The following is a 17968-nucleotide window of genomic DNA, read 5'->3' on the forward strand; positions in this document are numbered from 1 at the left end:
TACATGGGTTCTTTGCAGAAAAATCGTACGTTCCATGATACAGTTAAGGTTTACATATTGAATCACCTCAGTCAACGTAGGAGTGGAGGTCTTCTTCCAATACTTAGCGATAAGAATTCTTGCAGAGCACAACACATGGAAAATAATCGTTTAATCATGACAATGAAAATCGCCTAATCCCACATTAAGCAGGGCCAGTGCCGGGGTACATTCTAATGGGTATTGTAGGACATTTGATAATAATTTATCTATTTTCTCCCAAAAGGATCTAAGAGCTGATCAATACCAAAAAATGTGTTTAAGAGTTCCCACCTCCGAACAACATCTCCAACATACATTGGAAGAATTAGGATAGATGACAGAGAGGCGGTGAGGCGTCAGGTACCACCTATATAGTACTTTCCTAGTAGCTTCTAAGTGGTGAGTGGATTTTGACAGCTGAGAGGCCAAGGAGAAAGTGGCGTCCTAATCTACACTGCACGGAGATAAAGATAAGTCTGTCTCCCACCGTTCAACACATTGGAGGGTAGTTTGTTGCAAAATATCCAAAATAGCCAGATATGCCTTAGAAACTCCTTTTGCAGTTTTAGAGTGCTGATAAAAAAAATAATTCGTAAAGAGATTTAGAGGAAAGGGAACTACCACTTACTCCCAATAGGAAATGACATACTCTGACATATTTATAAAATTCAGTTGTTAGCAAGTGAAACTTAGGAATTAGCTCTGCAAAAGTAGGAAGAACACCTCCACTCCAAACATCTCCAACAGTCCCAATATCCTTCGCCTCCCCGAGAGACAAGTTCATATTCGGAATCAATTGTGAGAATCCGAATAGACAACTCAGCTATCCGCAGAGGGAAAAGGGCTTTTTTAACCACCATCAATTTCCACAAAGATAGAGCAGCCTTAATGGTTAACATAGGTGGGGCAGGGATGGACATTTTGAGTGCCACAGCCCATAAATAGAAATCAAGGGAGTCAAAATGCTCCCATGTCCCTTCAATGAGAACCCAATGCTTGGACTTCATGGGGTGCAACCACTGTCGCAACTGATCCAAAATGCAAGCATGGTAGTATGCCGTGATATGAGTAAAACCCAAGCCACCTTTAGATATAGGAAGATATAGAACCTGAATGGCAACCCTAGATTTTGTTTTTTCCATACATATTTCACTAATAAATTCTGAAGGTTGTGGAAGTATGAAGCAGGGATCCAGATAGGCAAGTTTCTAAACAAATACAGGATTTTAGGCAAAATCAATATTTTAAGTGCTGCAATACACCATACCCATGAGACTTCAAACCTAAGGTGCTCATCTAACTCCTTAGTTAGCTGACCCAGTAAAGGGGGATAATTGAGAGTATACATCTGAGACACTGGATATGTTAACTGAATCCCCAAGTAAGGTAACCCCTGGGATGACCACTGAAAGGAGTGCAAGGATTGCAAAGACTGAACCACAGGAGGTGGTAAACCCATATTCATAATTTGTGACTTATTTCATTTAATTTATAGTAAGAGACAGCACTAAATGTGTTTAGAATATTCATAATATGCGGGAGGGAGGCACAAGGATCAGACAAAACCATAAGGACATCGTCAGCAAATAGCCCAATTTTGTGTTCTTTTTGCCCAATAGTTACCCCTCGTATTTCTATAGTTGATCTTATGACCGCCGCCAACGGTTCCATCACTAGAGTGAAAATTAGCGGAGAGAGCGGACACCCCTGACGGGTGCCATTAGAGATAGAGAACGGGGAAGACTGATAGCCTGAAGCTAGTACAGTAGCGGAAGGATGAGTATACAAGGCCATAATAATGTCTCGGGCTTTCCCTGTGATACCAAATTTGGTAAGAACAGCTTCTAGGTACCTCCAATGCACATGGTCAAACGCCTTCTCCGCATCCAAAGATAGAAGCAGAGAAGGCGTCCGCCTGCTCCCCACCAAGTCAATGAGATCCACAAATCGCCTCGTACCATCCACTGAGGATCTCTGCCTAATAAATCCAACCTGATCTTGATGAATCAATTGAGGTAGTACTGAAGCCAATCTCATGGCCAAAATTTTAGAGTACAATTTTAAATCTGTGTTAAGTAAACTGATGGGCCAAAAAATTTTGCGGTCTATCAGCAGGCTTACCTGGTTTGGGTAACGTTATAACCGTGGCCCGGGGCATTTCCGGAGGGAATTGACCTGTGGAGTGGATATGTATGAAAAGATGTAAAAGCTGTGGGCCAAGAATAGATCTAAATTTTTTTAAATAGTCATTAATAAAACCATCAGGACCTGGAGATTTCTGCGACTTTAGAGTAGTTACAGCATCCATAATTTCTATAAGTTGAAAAGGCTGAGACAAAGCAGTCAATTGAGACGAGATTCGCGGAAGGGAAATAGACTCCAAAAAGTCAGCAATGTCAGAGTGGGAAGGCTGAGGAACAGCAGGGTCTTGGTTTAAATTATAAAGAGAAGAGTAGTATTGCGCTATAGAATTTGCAATATCCTGGGGATTAAATATAATTTAGTTTTACTGGTTATAGAGAAAGGGAACTCTAGCCTTAAAAGCTTGATGCTTTAATTGTTGCGCTAAGAGGGCACCCGCTCTATTGCTATGTCTGTAATACTTAACTTTTAGCCTCCGTAACGCTCTATTCTATTTATATAAGTCAAGTTGGTGTAACTGTGTATGGAGGTGACTAAGCACACGAGATCTGTCAGCACATACCTTTCCCTTGTTCAATTGCGTAAGACGGAGAATTTCCTCTAATAGTTAAAAAACTTAGGGAAGCTAAAAGGTTTCGTCTCTAGCTGCTAAGCTAAGGAAATGTCCCCTCATATAGGCTTTATGAGCACACAAAAACTGTTGTGGGGGTCACATCAGGAGTCATATTAAATTTAAAGAACTCTTCCATATTGGAAATATGTGAGTCCTGGTATTTAGGGGAATGTAAAATAAAGTGATTAATCTGCCAAGGGAATGAGGGGGGGGTTTATTAAAAGTTTCAGATATTGACATTGAAATGGGTGCATGGTCTGACCACGTGAAAGTCCTATTTGAGAGGAGGAAACCCTATCAAATAAATACTTATCTACAAAGAACATATTAATTCGTGAGTAGGTACCGTGGGGATGTGAAAAGAATGTAAAGTCTTTTTCATTTAAATGTTGCAAGCGCCAGACATCCATCAGACTTTCTCCAGACATAACCTTAAATAAATCAGAGGAAGAATGCGTAGCACCAGGAGCTGTGGAATCCAAAGAAGGCCACATAACTTTATCGTAATCTCCTATCATTACAAGATGCCCCCGTTGAAACTTGTGAATCTTTTTAAAGAGTCTGTTAATAAATCGAATTTGATGGGTGTCTGGTACATACACATTGACAATGGTATATTGCACATTATTCAAATGACATACAAGAATAATATATCGACCTTCCGGGTCTATGTGCACAAGATCCTGTACAAATGCAACCGAATGATTAATTATTATAGACACTCCCCTCTTTTTTGAGACTGCCGGAGCTGTGTATATATGGGGAAACTGCTTATTTTTTAGCCGAAACATATCTGAATGGTTCAAATGCGTCTCCTGCAGACAAAGTACAGATGCCTGCAACTTCTTGGCTTCAGCCCATAGCATAGATCGTTTGAAAGGGCTGTTCAGCCCTTTAGTATTCAGGGAGGAAAATCTAAGCACCATATTGAAAAACAAAAAGACAATGTCTCAAAAACCCCCGCAGTTTAGTAGCACCGCATCCACTCTCAGTGTGGTAGTAAGACATATTAAGGTATGACCAGTGAGCTTAGCTAACAGAACAACCCAATCCAACATGCGGACAAGGAAACAAAAAACAGAGTAAAACAAACTAGGCCGCACCCGACTATCCGACACGGCAATCCTAGAAGGGAGGGAAATCTGCATCAACAAATAACAGACATGACCCCACCCTAGGCCATAATAATGAGAGCTCACCAGACCTAAATAGGAGGAGAAAAGGATATAAAACAATTACAGCATATATCTATCTGCCTCCATGGAGGCGCCTCATACACACAAATTGCATTTCACCAGTTCAAGTGAAAAGCAGAATGAAATAGCTGTATACAGTTAAGATATAGAAGACCGACGATGACTGACTTCTCCCCACTCTGCATCGAGGCGGTGAAGCTTCTTAGGCGGAGAGACAGCATGAGGCAGTGAGGAGGTTCCAGACTTAGAAAGGCCCCCGACCTCTAAATTCCAGCTGTTAAGGAGAGCAGCGGCCTTGGCCGGAGTATCCACCACATGTTTCGAATCCTTGTACGAGATAATCAGTTTAACAGGAAAACCCCATTTATAGGGAATCTGGCAGTCACGAAGAATCCGTGTAGTTGACACAAATTCTCTCCTGCATAGAAACGTAACTGAAGAAAGGTCGGCAAATAGCTGTACATTCCGGAACCGGTCAGGAAGAGAGGTCACATTCCTAGCTGCAAACAGGAGCTTATCCTTGAAGTGATAGAAATGGATACGGGCAATCACATCTCTAGGCGTTGAGGCAGGCAGGGATCTTGGTTTAGGGATACGATGTACCATGTCAATCATCAAATCCAACTGCGACGCCTCCGGCAAGAGGGCCACAAAAAGATCCATTAAGTATTCCACCAGTTGAATATTTGTTATGTCCTTAGGTATACCTCGAAAACTAACATTATTGCGATGTGACCGGTCTTCCAGGTCTGCAATTTTATGTCAGTGCTTCCACTTGTTCTTCCAAACACGTATTAGTATCCACCAAGTCTTTGTGAGCAACAGAGAATTCTGCCAACTTATTCTCAATATGAGAGGTTCTGTCCCTCAAGGCAATAAAATCTTTCTGTAAATCATGAAATGCATGCTGGATAGACTGTTGTATGAAGATCAATACAGCAGATGTTTAAGTGCAGCTTCAGTCACTGGCTTATCAGCCTCAGTATTGTGCAGTAACCCAGGCGCCATGTTAAGCACATGCTCTGCAGGAGAGCTAGCAGTACTCACAGTTGGAGAAGATGGCGGCCTGGAGGAAAACATCCCAGCATGAGAAGCAGAGTGCAGCAGCGAGGCATCGGAGGACCGAGGAAAGCAGGGTGAGGAGACTGTGAGGCCTGCACCTCTAGCAGCTCCCGAAGACCGCCGGCTGACTTCTGGATTTCCTTGAGGCACCGATGACGGCGAGCCAGCGCCATTTTGGATTTGTGCCGCCAGAAAAAACTCTGAGCTTTGCTGTGGCCGGCTTCTTTCTTATCCTCCCCATCTTGGCAGGGTAAGTGTCCGGTAGTTGTCCGGAGTGTGATAGTGACAATTAGAGTCACCGATGACCTCTATGTGAGCCGATGTTAGTCGATTACAGCCTAGGAGCTAGGGAGCTGGATCCAAATGCGTCCTACTCCATGCGCTAGCAGCCACGCCCCCAAAAAAATTTTTTTTATTGAAATAAACACTCCCCCACACAACCCTCATTAACAATTTTAAATGAAAAAAAAAGCAAAAAAAAAACATAGGTCGAAGTAGTCCAACGAATCTACAACGCAGTCCAAATGGCCCAGCGGTACCTGCAAAACAAAAATAAATAAAAAGGTAGTAACATGGAAAAAAAAAATTATACTCACCTAGCGCAAACTTCTGTCTTCTCCTCTGCGCCGCAATAGAAACTAGAGGTCAATGAACTCCAGTTTGTATTGTGGCGCATGGGACCTAGAGATGTGCCAGAAATATTAATAGTTATTAATAATCATGGAGGTCCCATGGGCCAGAAAAAGTTAATGCAGGGACTCCTAAAGTGACTTCTCTGCATTAGCTATGTGACCAGGGTTACTAGCGATCACATTCACATACTTTCAATGTGACCGCTGGTAACCCTGTCACATTGAACTGTCCACTGATAAGAAATTGATGGCCTATATCAGGATAGGCCATCAATATCTGATCAGTGGGGGTCCGAAACCTGGCACCTCCGCTGATCAGCTGCCTTGAAAGATCAGGCTTCTTCATTCCTTGCTCCTACGGTGAATCACCATGTAGTGGCGGTTCACAGTAATACAGCCTTCTCCCATTCACTTGAGCATTACCAAATTTATATATTTTTTTTTATGGTTTTTCTACTTTTACACAATAAAAACACTTTTTTAAAAAAAAAAATATGTTTTGGTGTTATATTCGGAGAGCCATCATTTTTATATATTTTTTTGTCAACGGAGTTGCGTCACAACTTGTTTTTATTTGCAGGACGAGCTATAATTTTTATTGGTCATATTTTGAGGAACATTCACATCCATTTGCTGAAAGGGTTTAATTACAATTTGTTCGCTAAAATTTTGGAAAGAATCTTGTAGTCAATTTCTAAAAGGTTGTGTACACCTGTGAATTTTTTTTTAATAAAAATGTTTATCAGTGTGATTGGTGCAACTTTCAATTTTTTTCATTAATGAATAGTGAATGGGTCCCTAAAGACTATCAGTGCCACTCGGATGCCGTTAAAAACAGCCCGAGTGGCACATCGATGTGCAACGGACGTTAGGGAGTATTATTGTTTTGCAATCAATAAAAGAAGCTACTTGAATGTTATATATAGATAGAGAGAGAGAGAGAGAGAGAGAGAGAGAGAGAGAGAGAGAGAGAATGTGGAAATGGCCTTGCAAGCTTCCTCCTCTGATATATCTGCTTTCAGTAAGTCTCTGTGTGCATCAGAGAGATTCAGGAGAGAATCCAGAAAGGCCATGACCGCATCCATGTTGATTGACTCTGCTCTATAGAGATCTCCATGGAATTCTAAAGAGATATTCAAATTTGTTGGTGACAGAATGGATGTCAAGAAGGGTCTGTGGACCCACTGGGCCGTACCGCCTTGGCGGTAAGGCAGCTGGCCAACAGGGTACACGTGAATGTCTATAGTTCGTATAGGTACCTGCGGCAGCTCAGACAGCAGCAGGGCAGGCTTGGCTAGGACTAGGCAGCAGGTATATGTCAGGCGAGGTGAAGCAGGTCAGACGTGGGATACAGCACAACACGACTTTGGCACAGCACAGTGCTCGACCACAATAGTATGGAATGCTAGGAACAGGTACAGGTGCAGGAACACACTAGGAAGCCATCACATAGACAAACTTAGGAAACATGAACAATGCTCAGGCATAGAAGCAGGGGGCTGGACCCCTCTTATAGTCCAGGGTATTCATGGGTCAAAGTTCATCATTAGGTCCAGTGCGCGCTGCCGCTTTTTGGAGTGGGCACGAGCGTGCGCGCGCATCCCTACGGGATCCGGCTGAGGTGAGTGGACACTAGCGCTTGCCGACTTGTGGCTGCGGCTGTCAGGGGGAGGTTGGAGCTGACGGCCCGCAGCCACGAACATTACAGTATCCTCCCTCTTACGCCCCCTTTTCTTGGGGCCAGAGTGAGAGAGACGAAGAGAAGGAGCATTGAGATTCTCCTCTGGCTCCCAGGACCTCTCTTCAGGACCAAACCCCCTCCAATCCACCAAATAAAAAGATTTTCCTCTCACTCTCTTGGTGTCCAAGATCTCCTTGACCTCAAAGATGTCCAAAGTGCCGCTGGAGGCAACCGCAGGGCTGGGAGTCTTGGAATAGCAGTTCAGAATCACTGGTTTTAGGAGGGAGACATGGAAGGAGTTGGGAATCCTGAGGGTAGGAGGCAGCCGAAGCTTTTAGGCGACAGGGTTGATCTGCTGCAGGATATCGAATGGTTCAAGGAACCTGGGAGCAAATTTGCAAGACGGCACCCTCAGTCAGATATTCCTGGAAGACAGCCAGACCCTTGTTCCAGGGAGAAATTGAGGAGGTTCTCTTCTCCTTGTGTCAGCCTTCCATTTCATGTGGTCGACTGCCATTAGGATGGAGGATCGAGTCTGCTGCCAGATCTGCAGGAAGTCTCTAAACGTGGAGTCAGCCGCTGGTACCTCAGAAGTATCGGGCACGGGAGAGGAATTTGTGGGTGCTGGCCGTAGACAATGCAGAACTGTGTATTCCTTGTGGACTCGCTGGTGTGATTAATTATATGAGAACTCAGCCCACGGAAGCAGCTGCACCCAGTCATCATGCTGCTTGGAGATGAAGTGGCGTAGGTAGTTCTGCAAAATCTGGTTGATCCTCTCGACCTGACCATTAGACTGAGGATGGTAGGCTGAGGAAAAGTCCAACTTCACGCCGAGGAGTCTACAGAGGGCTCTCCAGAACTTCGAGGTAAACTGAACCCCCCGATCAGACACAATATGCTGCGGCAAGCCGTGCAGGCGGAAGATGTGTTGGATGAAAAGCTTGGCCAACTGAGGAGCAGAAGGAAGAAGGGTCAGAGGAACGAAGTGGGCCATCTTCGAAAATCGGTCCACCACCACCCAGACAGCACTGCATCCAGCAGAGAGAGGCAGGTCTGTGATAAAGTCCATAGCTATATGCTGCCAGGGAGCATTGGGTACAGGCAATGGCAGGAGCAGGACAGCAGGTCTGGAGTGGGCGGCCTTGTTGGCTGTACATACAGAACAGGAATAAACTAAGTCCATAATATCCTTGGGCAGCGTTGGCCACCATAAATGACTAGCAATCAAATCCCGAGTCTTACGTACCCCCGCGTGACCTGCCAGTCTAGAGGAGTGTCCCCAGCGGAGGATTCTTCCACGATCAGCCAGGCGCACAATAGTCCTCCCTGGATGAATGTCCCCAACTTGCAGGGGATTGACAGAGACAATGCAAGACGGATCAATAATGTTCTGTGGACTCTCTATGGTGTCTTCTGTCTCGAAAGACCTGGACAAGGCATCGGCCCTCACATTCTTGTAGGCTGGGCGATAATGAAGCTCAAACTGGAACCTTGTAAAGAACAGTGACCACCTGGCCTGACGAGGGTTCAGCTGTTGGGCCATCTGGAAGTAGGTCAGATTCTTGTGGTCCGTAAAAATTAAGATCGGATGAGCTGCGCCCTCTAGTAGATGTCTCCACTCTTCCAGGGACAATTTGATGGCCAGTACCTCCCGATCCACAATCGAGTAGTTGTGTTCTGCGGAAGAGAAGAGCTTGGAAAAATATCCACATACCCTTGACTTGCCCTTGGGACCTCTCTGGAACAGGAGTGCACAAGCACCGACAGAGGATGCGTCCACCTCCAACGAGAACTGCAGAGAGACATCCGGATGATGGAGGATAGAGGCTGACGTGAAGGCACGCTTCAGGCTATTGAATGCAGACTCTACCTCGGGAGTCCACACCTTGGCGTTCATACCCTTCCTAGTGAGGTTAGAGATGAGAGAAGCCAGTAAGGAGGAGTTGGGAATAATCTGCCTGTAAAAATTAGCGAATCCCAAAAAGAGATGTATGGCCCTCAAGCCTTGAGGACGTGGCCATACCAGAACAGACTTTACCTTCTCAGGATCCATTTCGAGACCTCGATTCGAGACGATGTAGCCCTGGAAGGGTAGAGCATCTTTGTCAAACATGCACTTCTCCAACTTGGCGTACAGATGATTCTCCCTTAACCGTAGCAGGACTTGACGGATATGTCTCTGGTGCGTTATAGGATGTGGAGAAAAAAAATCAAGATGTCATTAAGGTAGACTACTACACAAACATAGAGGAGGTCACGGAAAATTTAATTCACAAACTCCTGGAAGACCGCAGGAGCATTACACAGGCCGAAGGGCATTACTAGATACTCATAGTGTCCATCACTGGTGTTAAATGCAGTCTTCCATTCATCACTTTGGCGAATCCGGACTAGGTTGTACGCCCCACGCAGGTCTAGTTTAGAAAAAATGTTGGCACCACGTATACGATCAAACAGTTCAGAGCTCAGTGCCAATGGATATTTATTCTTCACCGTGATCTGGTTGAGACCTCGGTAGTCAATGCAAGGACGAAGAGAGCCATCTTTCTTTCTGACAAAGAAGAACCCGGCTCCTGCCGGGGAGGAAGACTTTCGTATGAATCCCCTCTCCAAGTTCTCTTTCACATAGGTGGACATGGACATAGTCTCTGGCACGGAGAGAGAATATACTCTACCACGGGGAAGGGATGCACCAGGAATCAGTTCGATAGGGCAGTCATACGGCCGATGTGGAGGCAATGTCTCCGCCTCCCTCTTGCTGAAGACGTACAAAAATGCAGCATAATGACTCGGCAATCCTGCCAATAACCGAGGTAGCGAAGGCTGAGCCGAACGAATCTGCACCAGGCAACGACCTTGACACTCAGGGCCTCACTGGATAACCTCTCCAGAATTCCAGTCCAGGACTGGGGCATGCAGTCAGAGCCAAGGCAGGCCCAACAACACAGGGTTAACAGCTTTGGATAGCACATAGAAAGGCAGAAGTTTGTAGTGAAGGGCTCCCATTTGGAGCTTCAGCAGCTTGGTCACAGTTATAACTGGGTCTGGCAGAGGTAGTCCATTCACTGAGGCAACTGTCAACGGGCTCTCTAGAGGGGTGGTGGGCAATTGCAGAAGGTCCACCAGCTCTCTGCGGATGAAATTAGCAGCGGAACCAGAGTCCATATACGTAGAGACCTGATGCGTTCTCTCACCGGACACTATGGTCACAGGTATGGACAATTTAGATGGAAGTCCATCTTTACCCAAGGTTGTCACTCCTAGCAACCCTAGGTTCTGGGATCTTTGGGGACACAAGCGCACAAGATGGCCACTGAGGCTGCAATAAAGACAGAGTCCAGGTCTGCGTGTTCTCTCCTGGGTAGATAACTTACACTGGTCCATTATTACCGAATCCTTAGGAGAATCGACATCTGAGGACAGCAGGGGTTGCTGCAAAATAGAAGCCAGACTAGGAAGGACTCCCTCCCGTCGAACCTCTTGGATACGTTTATCAATCCAGGCAGACAGAAGGATGAGGTCATCCAGGGTAGACGGCAGATCCCGGGCAGCAAGTTCATCCTTAATTCTAGAAGATAGTCCATGCCAGAATGCAGTCACCAGAGCCTCATTGTTCCATAGCAGCTCTCCCGCCAGGGTGCGGAAGTGGATGGCGTACTCATTAACGGAGGTGTCTCCTTGGCGCAGGTTAAATCAAAGAGGCCGCTGCAGATGAGACCCGTCCAGGCTCCTCAAACACCATGCGAAAATTCTGGACGAAGGCAGGGAAGTCACGGGTCTCTGGTCCTTGTCTCTCCCAGATAGGGTTCGCCCATGAAAGAGCCTTGCCAGTGAGGAGAGAGATGATAAAAGCGACCCTGGCGCCATCAGACGAAAATGTCCTAGCATACAGGCTGAAGTGGATCTAGCATTGATTAAGAAATCCACACAGGTCAACACTGCCAAGAGGTGTAGTCTGAGGATCAACATTGCCAGGAGGTGTAGTGGGAAGAACAGCAGCTTGTGCCTCCTGCCGACGTGCAAGAATGTTCAACGCCTGGAGGAGTTGGTCCTGTCGAGACCGGAGGTCTAGCATATCCGCTCGCATTTCGAGACATCGTCATGGTCTTGAATCGACCAGCGGGGTCCATGGCGTGAGTGTACTGTCACGAAGGGCCTGTGGACCCACTTGGCCGTACCGCCTTGGCGGTAAGGTAGCTAGCCAACGGGGCGCAGGTGAATGTCTATAGATCGTATAGGTACCCTTGGCAGCTCAGACAGCAGCAGGGCAGGCTCGGCTAGGACTAGGCAGCAGGTAGATGTCAGGCGAGGTGAAGCAGGTCAGACGTGGAATACAGCACGACACGACTTTTGCACAGCACAGTGCTCGACCAGGATAGTATGGAATGCTAGGAACAGGAAGAGGTACAGGTGCAGGAACACACTAGGAGGCCATCACATAGACAAACTTAGGAAACATCAACAACGCTCAGGCATAGAAGCAGGGGGCTGGACCTCTCTTATAGTCCAGGGTACTCACGGGTCAAAGTTCATCATTAGGTCCGGTGCACGCTGCCCCTTTAAGAGCGGGTACGAGCGTGCACGCGCATGCTACGGGATCCGACTGAGGTGGGTGGACGCGAGAGCTGGCGTCTCCTGAGGAGGCTGGGGCCAGCGCTTGCCGACTCGTGGCTGCAGCTGTCAGGGAAAGGTTGCAGTTGACGGCCCGCAGCCACGGACATTACAATGGACTGTTGAGTAGTGGGGTCACGAACTTTGAGGATTGGTTGTATGGTGGTTTCAGGGTGAGTTAATTGGACTAGGAGTGAAGCTATCCTATTTATCCATCAGAAGTATTTTATTTTGAGTTATTTTAACTGGTCCGTGGACACAACCCTGCAGGAAGGTGTTTAGTAGTGTGCTGTGCTTCTTCATATTTAGCTTTGGTATTGGGAGATGGGTCTTGGGCTTGAGCCGTCTGGGTTTGCAGTACCTTGGCATGTAAAGATTGCAATTTAGTTTGGGTTTATTTGCGCTTCTAATTGATGTAGCTAATTATAAGGCCCCTTATGACTGTTTTAGATGTGGCCCATAAAAAGGAAATATCATCCCAGTGAGCCATGTTGTCATCAACAAAGTCAATATAATTTTCTGGTGTTGAAGATGGTATGTATGAAAATAGTTTTGTTTTTTTGCATCTGTGGCTAGAATAGGTGGGTCAAGCCAGAGGCAATTTTCTTGTGCATCTTCTATAGGAAAATTATATCTGCCCTGATTCTTTTAAAGTGGGATATAACTTATGTTTTTCCAAAACATTGATTCCTGGCACATTTCATATGAGGAAATGTAAAGTAGGAGGTGTATAATAGTCAGAGATAATATGCTGTGAGGTACCCAACCTCGATCAGTAGGGTAGGGACTATCCCCAAGGTGAAGTGACACTGCTGAGGTGTTATGGAAGCCCAGGTTGCTTTGGTAGCGGCCTTCAGCTCGTCTGCATTGTTGGGTCTGGTGTCTCATTTTCCTCTTGACAATACCCCATAGATTCTCTATGGGGTTTAACTCAGGCGAGTTTGCTGGCCAATCAAGCACAGTGATACTGTGGTTATTAAACCAGGTATTGGTACATTTGGGCAGGTGCAAAGTCCTGCTGGAAAATGAAATCAGCATCTCCATAAAAGCGTGTCAGCAGGGGGAAGCATGAAGTGCTCTAAAATTTCCTGCTAGACGTCTGCGTCGACTCTGGACTTGATATAACAAAGTGCACCAACAACAGCAGATGACATGGCTCCCCAAAACATCACTAACTGTGGAAACGTCACACACGACCGCAAGCAACTTGGATTGTGTGCCTCTCCAATCTTCCTCAAGACTCTGGGTTCCTGAATTTCCAAATTAAATGCAAAGTTTACTTTTCATCTGAAAACAGGACTTTGGACCACTGAGCAACAGACCAGTCCTTTTTCTCCTTAGCCCAGGTAAGACGCTTCTGACGTTGTCTCTGGGGCATGAGTGGCATGACACAAGGAATGCGACAGTTGTAGCCCGTGTCCTGGATAAGTCTGTGTGGGGTGGCTCTTGAAGCATTGACTCTAGTCCTTGTGAATCTCTTCCAGATTCTTGAATGACCTATTCTTGACAATCCTTTCAAGGCTGTGGTTATCCCTGTTGCTTGTGCACTTTTTTTCTACCATAACCTTTTCCTTCCTATAAATTCTCCATTAATATGCTTGGATACAGCAGTCTGTGAACAGCCAGCTTCTTTAGAAATGTCCTTTTGTGGCTTACCCTCCTTGTGGAGGGTGACAATGACGGTCTTCTGGACAACTGTCAAGTCAGCAGTCTTCCCCATGATTGTGTAGCCTACGGAACCAGACTGTTGGACCATTTAAAGGCTTAGGAAGCCTTTGCAGGTGTTTTGCGTTGATTAACTGATTAGAGTGTGACACCACGAGTCTACAATCTTGATGTTTTACCCAATAGTCTAATTTTCTGAGAGACTAAATTTTCGGTTAACTGTTAGCCATAATCAACATTAAAAGAAAGAAAATGCTGGAAAAAAAATCACTCTGTGTGTAGTGAATCTATAGAATACTAGGAAAAGTGCCCAGCGCTGCCTGGGTATAACGTGTCGGTCTGTCTTTTTGTGTGTTCATTGGATTTGTTCCAAGGGTGCCCATGAGTCTAATCCATGCCCTCATATTTTCTTGGTTTACAGGCAAATCGCTAGTAGCCCCATATACCCCAGCAGTTACAGACTGTTTATTTAAATTTTAGCTTCCTAAATACCTAACCGCTAAACTGGTAGGAAATAGAGTCAAAAGACTGATTAACAGCATTGGCAGTTTTATTACCAGTTGACCATAGACTATGGTTGGATCATAATTCAAAACAGCATCATGCATGAAAGTCTACTCTCATTAGTACGCTGAACATTATGCGCTCTATCAGCTTGCTAAATGGCCTGGGTTCAGCCAAGAGTTTCTGCGCTTCTGAGAGCCACCTGTCTGATCTGTTGCTGAGAAAGCCAGAGTTTGCTGAGGCGTTTCAGCAGCTCGAGGCCATCAGTAGTCCGATTGGTTGCTATGGGTAACCGCTCCCTTGTACCTTCCCATCTAGGATTATCTTGTAAAGTGCACTACCTGCTACTGCAAAATAAAAACAACTTTACTATAAAAGTGAATGTCTGTATTCACTTTTATAGGAATTGGATCGGGATAATGGCTGATAACCGAGAACAGCAGCAAGGCCGGGACCTTTACGAAAACCTTCCTGAACACCCGATTTACCTATGTGCCAAACATGGAGTAAAATAGTTCAGGTGTTTGCATGCCTATAGAGGACGACAAACAGGCATTCACTTTTAGAATATAGACTAGAAGAGTTACCCGGCTTCACACTGGTCTGTTTGTTTGTGTGTGTTGTTAAAAATTTCATTTCCTACTGACATGAAGCGAACATATCCAATAAAGTCCAAGTGCAGGCTTTTTGGAGGCATGACTGGTATGAAAGGGGTTCAATTTATGAGAATACTGAAATCCACGGACTTGGTTCTGTTGAGAGATTTCAGCAGCTCGGGCAGCAGCCATGCGCTTTGCCACAGGTGTCTTTCATCTAAATGCAGTGTTCCTGAGAAGGTGCATGCGCGCGGGACTGATGGTGGACGTGTGTCACTAGAGTTACGCACCTAAACGGGAGTATACAGCTATTATTAGCTATTTTCAGCCACTCACCTTGATCGCCTCCTACCGGAATTCCTCCTGCTTCTTCTCAGGTTTCTTTTAAAGGCGAAAGGGAACACCAAAAAGTCTGGGATCGTGACCAGATCGATTGCTGCTCAAGCAGTGACTCCATTGCAGATTGCACACGCGGAGCAGGCCTTGATGGCGCCGGACCCGCCTCACTCTCCTCAGTTGCAGGCACCCTGACCGGACCCGATACACAGTGTGGATGGAGGTACCCCTTGTTGTCAGAGCCCAAGCCCTGCCTCGGATTTGTTTGGAGATGAGGATTCCAGTGCTTCTACCGCAGAACCTCCGGTGAGAGGGATTTCAATTAGCAAAGGCTGGGCAGGAGGGGGTTTCCTCCATTATCCTCCCTGTAGCTGAAAGCTGACACTGGGGCATATTTGGGCGACAAAGTTCTTATTGCACACTTTTCACAACTCTTACAGCAAGAGCTGGAAAAGATCACACCTGAACTTAAAGAGGACTTTCATGCTCTGGGATCTAGAATGGAGGCTAAAATTGATAACACGGTGACGTCGGTTAATCAGCACTCTGATTGTATTGATGACATATACCAACAACTTGAGGAAGCCCACTCTAAGCTTGAGAACATGGAAAATAGTATAAGAGGTCTGTCAGAGAATGTTCTGGAATTAGACACTGCGGTACATGATCTCTTCAAACAGCTCCTTCCTGATTTATCTGCCCGATATTATGACATTGATAGAGTGCATAGGACACTCACTGCTCCCCACACGGATGGTCTGTCTAGAGAGGTTTTGGTGAAGCCTCATTATTATTCTGTGAAGGAAAAGGTCATGAAAGCTTCCAGGTCCTCGGAATAGTTACGAATATTAGCTGATTTGGCTCCTCATAAGATCCATTAAAACTTCTCCTCTAAGTCCTGATTCGCCATGAGATTAGGACTTCCCATTTCGTCTTACATTTTCCTATCGCAATCGGTCACACAGCTTTGGTTCTATCCGAGAAGGAGAGGCCATTATGGAACGCTTGGTTCTTCTTTCGGAAAATGGTACAGCCCTACTGAGGAAATTGCCACTGCCTGCTTCCTCTTCTACAGTGCGTCTTCAACCGCTCTAGAGCTCCAGATCTTCTGCCCGACCCTCAGCTCTTAAATACCTGAACTTGCTAATCCTTGACGTCATCTAGATGCCGTCCTCCTAGGACCCTATGATTGGAACTTTCTTCACATATTAGTTCCCTTTGATGCTTACTATTTACGTTCACATTGCTTTACATCTTGCTATATGTACCGAAATAAAATAAGTTTATTGTCCTCTTTTATTTTTGCTCCTCTCCCCTTCTTAGGATGGTCGAGTGTCTTAGGTATTTTGCTTTCTGTCCTCCTTAAACATTGTCACTCACAATGTTCAAGGCCTCAATGCGCAGACTAAACAGTGCAAAGCTTTCCAAACATAGAAGTCCTTGCACGGTGATGTGTTTTTACAAGAACTGCATTTCACCACTAGCTCTTGTCCTAAATTTATACATAATCATTATCCTTTGTATTACCTAGTGGTTGCTGCGGAAAAGGAGAGGAGTGGGCATTTTTCTCAAAAGAAATCTTCCCTTTACACATCAAACCACGGTGGTAGATCCTGAGGGCAGGTATTTGCTTGTGAATGGTACACTACAGGACACGCTCATTTCTTATTACGCACCAAACGAAGGCCAAATACGTTTTTCAATACCATATTTAGATATTTACTTCCTCATCTCTTTGGTAAAGTATTTTTGGGTGGGGATTCTAATCCAACATTGGATCACCTCCTTGACAAAACGATCACAGGACAGGTCCCTCCTCCGGTCACCCCCCCCCCCCCAAGCAGGGGTTGCAGTTAGCCAAACTGTTACACTCCCATGATTTTGTAGATGCCTGGAGATCTGCCAATCTCTCCACCAGAGATTATACCCTTTATTCTCATGCCCATTCATCTTACTCTCGTATAGACCATCTATTCCTTACATCTTGGCTCTTAAATAGTCTACTTCGTGCCACAATACATCCCATTTCGTGGTCAGATCATGAATTGGTGTTGTTTACATTGGATTGCTTCTGGCTTAAACCTAGGTCTAGCTCAGACATGGGCAAACTACGGCCCGCGGGCCACATACGGCCCGTTAGGCTTTTTAATCCGGCCCGCCGAACTTGTCCAAGATATATCCGTCCTCAGCAGCTGCTAGTTCGCGCAGGAGGACGGATATATCCGTCCTGTGATCGCGCGGGTACTGACAGTTTACCCACGCGATCAGCGGCAGGAGCACGGCTGTTATACACAGCCTGGCTCCTGCTGCAACTGCCGGAATCGAAGCGCGCGCCGATTCCGGCAGTTTAACCCATTAAATGCCGCTGTCAACAGTGACAGCGGCATTTAATGTGTTTGACAGAGGGGGGAACTCCCTCTGTCTCCCGATCGGCGCCCCCGCAAACAAATCGCGGGTCGCCGTCGGGTTTCCATGACAGCCGGGGGTCTAACAAAGACCCCCAGGTCTGCCTTCAGCATCTGCCTGTTAGGCGATGCCGGAGACCTAACAGGTTGCCTGTCAGTTTTACACTGACAGGCAATAATGCTTTGGTATACGAAGTATACCAAAGCATTATATATGCGATCGGCATATCGCATAGTGAAGTCCCCTGGTGGGACTAAAAAAAAAAAAGTAAAACCGTTAAATAAAGTTTGTGAAAAAAAAAATAAAAAAAATTACAGTCAAAGTCAAATAAAACTACTTTTTTGCCCCAAAAAGTGGTTTTATTTAATAAAACGGTCAAAACAAATCACACATACACATATATGGTATCCCCGCGATCGTAACAACTTGACCAATAAAATGAACACATTAATTAAACCACCGGATGAACGGCGTCCAAAGAAAACGCAAAAAACAACGGC

General features: G+C 45.7%; 1 protein-coding gene and 1 long non-coding RNA gene across 3 annotated transcripts in view; one reads left to right on the forward strand and one right to left on the reverse strand.

Moving 5' to 3' along the window:
• The window catches only part of PPM1J (protein phosphatase, Mg2+/Mn2+ dependent 1J), a 220527-nt gene that overhangs the window by 198425 nt on the left and 4134 nt on the right, over nt 1-17968 (forward strand). The gene's annotated exons all lie outside the window — the stretch shown is intronic.
• Nucleotides 1-17968, reverse strand: part of LOC142743258 (uncharacterized) — a 126089-nt gene that overhangs the window by 69249 nt on the left and 38872 nt on the right. Inside the window, exon 5 of the long non-coding RNA XR_012881527.1 lies at nt 2143-2196. This is a non-coding gene — a long non-coding RNA (uncharacterized LOC142743258). The remainder of the gene's footprint in view (nt 1-2142; nt 2197-17968) is intronic.

The sequence above is a fragment of the Rhinoderma darwinii genome, chromosome 2 (genome assembly GCF_050947455.1).
Source record: "Rhinoderma darwinii isolate aRhiDar2 chromosome 2, aRhiDar2.hap1, whole genome shotgun sequence".
NCBI lineage: Eukaryota > Metazoa > Chordata > Amphibia > Anura > Rhinodermatidae > Rhinoderma > Rhinoderma darwinii.